The sequence below is a fragment of the Bombyx mori genome, chromosome 24 (genome assembly GCF_030269925.1).
Source record: "Bombyx mori chromosome 24, ASM3026992v2".
Lineage (NCBI taxonomy): Eukaryota > Metazoa > Arthropoda > Insecta > Lepidoptera > Bombycidae > Bombyx > Bombyx mori.
Genome location: NC_085130.1, coordinates 12,019,545 through 12,026,193, shown reverse-complemented (window position 1 = coordinate 12,026,193; position 6,649 = coordinate 12,019,545). Strand labels below are relative to the sequence as shown.

The 6,649-nt window shown below is 35.8% G+C and overlaps 1 long non-coding RNA gene across 2 annotated transcripts; it reads right to left on the bottom strand.

The window, feature by feature from the left end:
- Positions 1–1,210: 1,210 nt before the first annotated feature.
- LOC119630308 (uncharacterized) lies at positions 1,211–2,815 on the bottom strand. 2 transcript variants are annotated; one of them, XR_005246103.2, is made up of 5 exons: positions 2,615–2,815; positions 2,358–2,534; positions 1,873–1,980; positions 1,655–1,789; positions 1,211–1,491 (listed from the first exon to the last, which is right to left on the bottom strand). It is a non-coding gene; the product is annotated as an uncharacterized LOC119630308 (long non-coding RNA). The 2 variants fall into 2 exon arrangements; XR_009976484.1 differs by lacking the exon at positions 1,655–1,789 and having other exon boundaries at positions 2,615–2,786.
- Between the last annotated feature and the right edge of the window lie 3,834 nt (positions 2,816–6,649).

Genomic DNA, 6,649 nt, shown 5'->3' with positions numbered 1-6,649 from the left:
GTCCCAGATATCCCAGTGTATATCTGAGGTTGTGGAGGCTCTGAACAACCCAGCAACTATATATAAATATTTAAGATTCCCGCAGAATGCTCAAGAATGGCAAAAGTTGAAGGAAAACTGAAGAAAAAAGAAGAAGGTGGTTTAAACTAAATAAATATTTTTTTTCTTCATAAAAAAGTACCAATATTAATCTAATGCTAAATATTGCAGTTTTTGTAAAAAAATTAAAATCACTTTGGTTGTTGGGTGTATTGATGGGACGTTGGTGGCCTTAAAAAGACCTGCTACCAATAAAAAATGGTTTTACTGTCACAAAGGCTATCATGCCAGAAAATGTACAATTTGTAAAGCCATTAATATTTTTCGAAATTCTGATGATATGTAATCCATAAACGAAATGTGTATTATGAACTATGTATTCAGATTGTATTCATTTCAGTTAAATTGAATTGTGTATATTGCTTTAAAGTTATTGTGAAATTTAGTATTTATATTAAATAAACTTTATTCAGTTATAAAAAAAACAAAATAAAATCTACTAAAGGTCAGTCAATGACAGCAAGTAATGACCATTATAATTATTTAACATCTTTTTGGTCTTTCTGTATATGCTCAACGTTCCAACCTTATGACACCTTTTGCTAATTTTTTTTTCATTTCACCATCTAAATGGTTAGATGAGCTCACAGCCCACCTGGTGTTAAGTGGTTACTGGAGCCCATAGACATCTACAACGTAAATGCGCCACCAACCTTGAGATATAAATTCGAAGGTCTCAGTATAGTTACAACGGCTGCGCCACCCTTCAAACCGAAACGCATTACTGCTTCAGAAATAGGCGATAATGCTATGCTAGCTAATACCTGCTAATAATGGCTAGCTAATGCTAATACGGAGAGAGATACTCCTGAAGCTTTGTAGCACCACCTTCATTCCACTGCCCGTAACTCAGTGAAAAGAACGATAGTTCTGTTAAAGAGTAGATTCAGGTGTTTGCTGATCCATAGGGTGCCAATTTATCACCCTGATAAGGTAGCAAAAATAGCTGCTGCGTGTTGTGTTTTGCACAACATTTGCGATTGTGCAGAGCTGCCAGTTCCCATAATCTCAGATTATGAGATTACATTTACATTATGATGGTCATGTTGAATTACTTTGTTAAATTCTACTAATTAGCTTACTTATAGTGTGAAGTAACTTCAAATATAAATTAATGATTTATAAAAATAGTTTTATTATAGTTTTATTCAATAGTTATATACAATAATTTTGAAATTTGTTTGCATCAGTAATATGTGGAAATACAGGTTTAAAATTCCTAGCTGCATATGCTAATTCCACCAACAGTTCATCCTTCTTGCAGACTGTCGACTATTTATTCCCCCATGGTTGTTTATGTTATATATCCTGGTACTGTGTAATTTGTTGTAATTTGAGTACACTCTGCTTTTCATTGAAAAGTGGTGAAATAGCAGGTCAGGTGTTGAGGTGCTGAAAAAAATAAATTTATTTAAAAACAAGGTTAGTTAAAATATAATGTTTAGAATACATACAAGAAAAGGTTTTTATTAACAAGTAACAGCATTATGCACAAATCAATGTCCCTAATATGGTTGTTCAATGAATAGGTACTTTGACCTGAATAAACACTTACCTAACAACCAAATCTCTTGACTAACATGAGACCTACTGTGGCTGGAGCTACTAGTAGTAGCATCACAATAAGTAGAAGTCACTTGCATTTAGTTAGGGGAGGATGACTGCAAAATAGGAGATTCTTGATGCAATGCTAAAAAGCCAATAAATATTAATTTTTAAAATGCAAGTTTTGTTTAGGTATTTATTTAAGATAATTAGGTATAACATACATACCTGTATGTTTGGGATTGTTCCAATACTGATACATTTTCCGAGTTGGCAATAAATTCTCCTTACAATATTCTGATGATGTGGATTAGTATTTTCAATCTGTTGTAGTTCCTTAAATATAATAAAATAGGTTATGCCTAAATTTTGTTCATTTATTTTAAACGGAGTATGCAGCCTTTAGCCTACATAATGTCAGTTTAGTCAATACTCTGGAACTGCCTGCCACCCCTGTACCAATATGCACACCCTTTACCATAAATACAGTCACCTCTGCATCAATAAAAACATTCCAACAACATCAATCCAACTTGCAATACCTAAATTGTTAATGATTTGATTTATTTAATTCAATATAATTTTTTTGTTATTGGTGAATTTGAGATACAGATAAATTACCGATATTCCCTGTTAAAATAGAATATCAATAAAAACGTAGTAGACAGATTTATCATACATAAATAGATGTTAACATGTCCTAAATATCTCACCGGGAATGGATCATATCTGACAAGAGAATTTAGTTCCTATATTTTTTTAATATCCTTGTTCTCTTATTGAACATGTTGAGATACGATTAAACCTTTTGTTTCGCTAGCTTTTAATCCAAAACGTCTATCAATGCCTCTATTTGCACCAATGTCGGATGAGAAGAACGCTCGTTAAATCTGTTGGTAATATAATGAAATTTTAGATTATAAAACAAATGGATGAACAATTGATAGCCTGAAAACTAACTTTTACTTACCTCATAATTTTTATTTAACGTTAAATTCACTCACAAAGTAACAAAAAATCTAGAAAAAGTAAAATAAAAACTTCCGACCGCTCGAGATTGTTTTGAAAACAATTAAAATTTTGTTTTTTAATTCTGGTATTCGCTAGTGCACGCAAAGGAACTTAGCGTGCAGCCAGAAATTACAATTAATATCATAAATATATGACTTTTAATTTTCTTTTTAGTTATATTAGATGTGGCTTTAACACCAAAGCTTAAATTCATAGTATTTTCTTACAGAATGCTTATAAATACAACGAAAAACTGAAACCGGTAAGCTTCGATTTACATTTGCGTGTTAACGGCTATCCCTAGTAGTAGTATAAACAAACTTCGTTGTCACTTCACTTCGCTCGAGGCAGGGTAATTAAGATTAGTGTTTACAGAATGCCAATTCAAGGTCATTCTATTGCGAATGCGAAGTGATGGAGAATTTCGTAGTGAGATGCGAGTTCTTGTTCAGGCTTAGGGACCCCGGTAACCGCACTCGTCGAACTCGACAAGAAGGTCGACGTGCAACCCAACCCATGCATCAGCCCGCTGAGTTTCTCGCCGGATCTTCTCAGCGGGTCGCGATTCCGATCCGGTAGTAGATTCATTCGCGAAGCAGCTGCCCTTGAGTTGTTAGGTCGCCTTTGGAGACGCTCAGGCAGCTGTTAGCAAATCCCACCCCTCCTGGCTGAGCCTTTGCTCGCCCACCTGTCCTGGTGAAACTGGAAAGGCCTCCGGGCACCAACCAGTAATCTTTCAATCATAAAAAAAAATCAAAGAATCTCGACAAAAGTGCCTGCAGTTTTGATACATTTCTTTTCGTTTCGTTGTTGTCAATAAAATTGAAGTTAAATAAAACAAACAGATACTTTTTAATGTAAGTACGCGTTTAATTAACGTTGCATGAATACAAACGGTTGGAGAGCATCGTAACGATGGAGGCGAGCCCGCTCGGGCTGTGTAATCGCGGGGAGAACAACTAATTGTTTGAGCCATCGGTGTATTCCCAAGGGTCAACTTAATTCGCACCTTTAGAATTAAAGTGGCTTCAAAAGTCTTGTTTTTTTTTGATTTTTCTTTAGGCGCGTTATGAAAAATTAATGAGAGTGAAATTTTACGATGCGCGCGAACCGTGACACAAAATTAACAGAAATGAAGTTGCCCACTAAATCGCTCATTACAATACGACCGACGTAACTTGGCGAGTCTGAATATAGCCGCAGGTGAACTTTCGCGCATGTACACTCGTAAAAAAAAGTGTTATTAGCATTCATTTTTTAGTAATATAAATGACAAAATTATTATTTAATATAATTCATAATAAATATTATTAAAGTTAAATATGTATTATTAATTATTTAATATTTAAAAAAAAGAAATAAATTTAATAAAAATAAAGTATAACTTCTTACGCGCGTACGTACATAGAAGTACGTACATTCTGATAGCCTTGTGAGGCTATTTCATAACATGAACGAATACTTATACCAGTTACTAGATACATAGGCTGCACTAAAAGTATCGGGAATGGAATATTTCCACTGTTCCTGTCATATAAATTTTTTTTAAATTGAAAACTCCTTGGTTTTAAAAATCGAATACCATTTATTTATATAAAAAAAGATTCTCGGTCTTGTCACGAGGTTTTGTTAAACTTGTTTAGTCGTTGAGAAAATGGAATTGACTCGAGAAAATTCAAGAGCGATGATTTATTATGACTTTCGAAGTGGTTAAACACAAAAACAGTGTGTTGACCGGATGATTTCTGCATTTGGTGATGAAGCCCCATCCAAAACCACAATTTATCGCTGGTTTGCTGAGTTTCAACGTGGACGTGTCAAGCTCAGTGATGATCCCCGTCAAGGTCGTCCAAAAACTGCAGTCACCCAAGAAAACGTTGATGCTGTGCGTAAGCTGATTGAGAAAGATCGACATGTGACATACCGCGAAATTCAGGCAACTTTAGACATTGGCATGAGTCAAATACAAATAATCTTGCATGAACAATTAGGTGTAAAAAAGTTGTTTTCCCGATGGATACCGCATTCGCTCTGTGAAGAGCAAAAAGCGGCTCGCGTTACTTAGTGCGTCAGAACTCTCGAAAGATTCCACGCAGGATCCTCAAATGCTGTATACAACATTGTATCAGATGACGAATCCTGGATATACGCGTACGAACCCGAAACAAAAAACCAGTCACGAGTTTGGGTGTTCGAAAATGAGTTAAAGCCAACAAAAATTGTACGTTCACGGAGTGTTGCCAAAAAAATTTTTGGCCACGTTTGTCTCCAAAACCGGCCATGTTACGACTATTCCTCTTGCGGGACAAAGAACGGTTAATGCAGAATGGTATGCTAGCATTTGTTTGCCACAGGTCGTTTCTGAACTCCGTAAAGAGAACTGCAACCGCCGCATCATCCTCCATCACGACAATGCGAGTTCTCACACCGCGCACAGAACAAAAGAGTTTTTAAAGCAAGAAAACATAGAATTATTAGACCATCCGCCGTACAGCCCCGACCTAAGCCCTAATGATTTCTATACTTTCCCTAAAATAAAGAATAAATTGCGTGGACAGAGATTTTCATCACCTGAAGAAGCTGTGGACGCCTACAAAACGGCCATTTTGGAGACCCCAACTTCCGAATGGAATGGTTACTTCAATGATTGGTTCCATCGTATGGAAAAATGGGTCAAATTTCGCGGAGAATACTTCGAAAAGCAATAAATACATTTTTAAATAGTAATGTTATGTCACTTCGTTAATTCCCGAAATTTTCAGTGCCGCCCTCGTAGATTTTGTTAGTGCTATTTTTGAAAATGTCATTTCGATTTTTTAAATGACAGCTGATTAATTTAGCGTCTATTTCGAGCACTGATTTCGAGAATTTCATTTCGATTTTTTTTTTAATAACATTAATTTAGGGCCTCGTGTGTCGATAATATAGTCCGAAAATGTGAAAAAAAACATCAATGTGCTACGCGCACTGTCTGGTACATTGTGGGGTGCCCATCCTTATAGTCAAAAACTCCTTTATAATGCCCTAGTTCGCAGTATCATAGATTTCGGCTCAATTTTCCTGCAGACCTCAACTAAAAGTATTCTGTCTCGATTAGATTCAGTTCAATTCAAAGCATTAAGAATATTACTGGGTGCAATGAAATCCTCCCCAACTCGAGCCCTGCTGGTCGAGAGTGCAGAGCCGCCCTTAAGCCTGAGATCTTTCTGATCGATATCCTCTCCGTTTAGCTCAAATACACCCTAATGCTATTATATCAAAATTATCTGCTCTTCAAAATTTTATGGCTTCAAACTTCTGGAATTAGGGAACAGCCCTGTCTCATCAAAAGTGTTAATTATATTGATAGCTTCCAATCTCATTTAATTCAATCGGACACCCTCCCAATTTTCAAAATTAAGACCCTCTGCCATTCCGCCAGTTTATTTAAACAGAGGTTTAGAAAAAAAACACAAAAAACGCCAACTTAAAATTTTTAAACATTGCAGAAGAAAAATGGCCACGGTGAAATTTATTTTTCACCGATGCCTCGAAATTAGTTTCAAATGGTAACACTTGTTCTGCTTTCTATCACCCAAACGCAAATTATAACAAATTGCACAAACTACCCCCAGAAACCTCAGTATTCAAGGGCGAGTGTATTGCATTGATAAGCTGTCTAAAGTTCATCATGCAGCACTCAATTAACTACTCCGCGATATTCAGTGACTGTTCTAGTGCTATTCAAGCCATTTCAAAGAACCCGTTCTAGAATTGTTCAGAAAATCCGCTCGTTTGTGTAATCAAAAAGCTGTTGTTCACCTGTCATCAAAACAACATTAAAGTTGAAATAGTTTGGATCCCTTCACATACAGGAATTCTTGGTAATGATACTGTGGATCAAATGGCTAAAGAAGCGACACATAGTGGTGATTTCGAGTACTAAGCGAATGTCAGTCGTGATCTTATTCATAATATTAAATTTAATCTCATATCCGACTAGCAAAAGCAATAG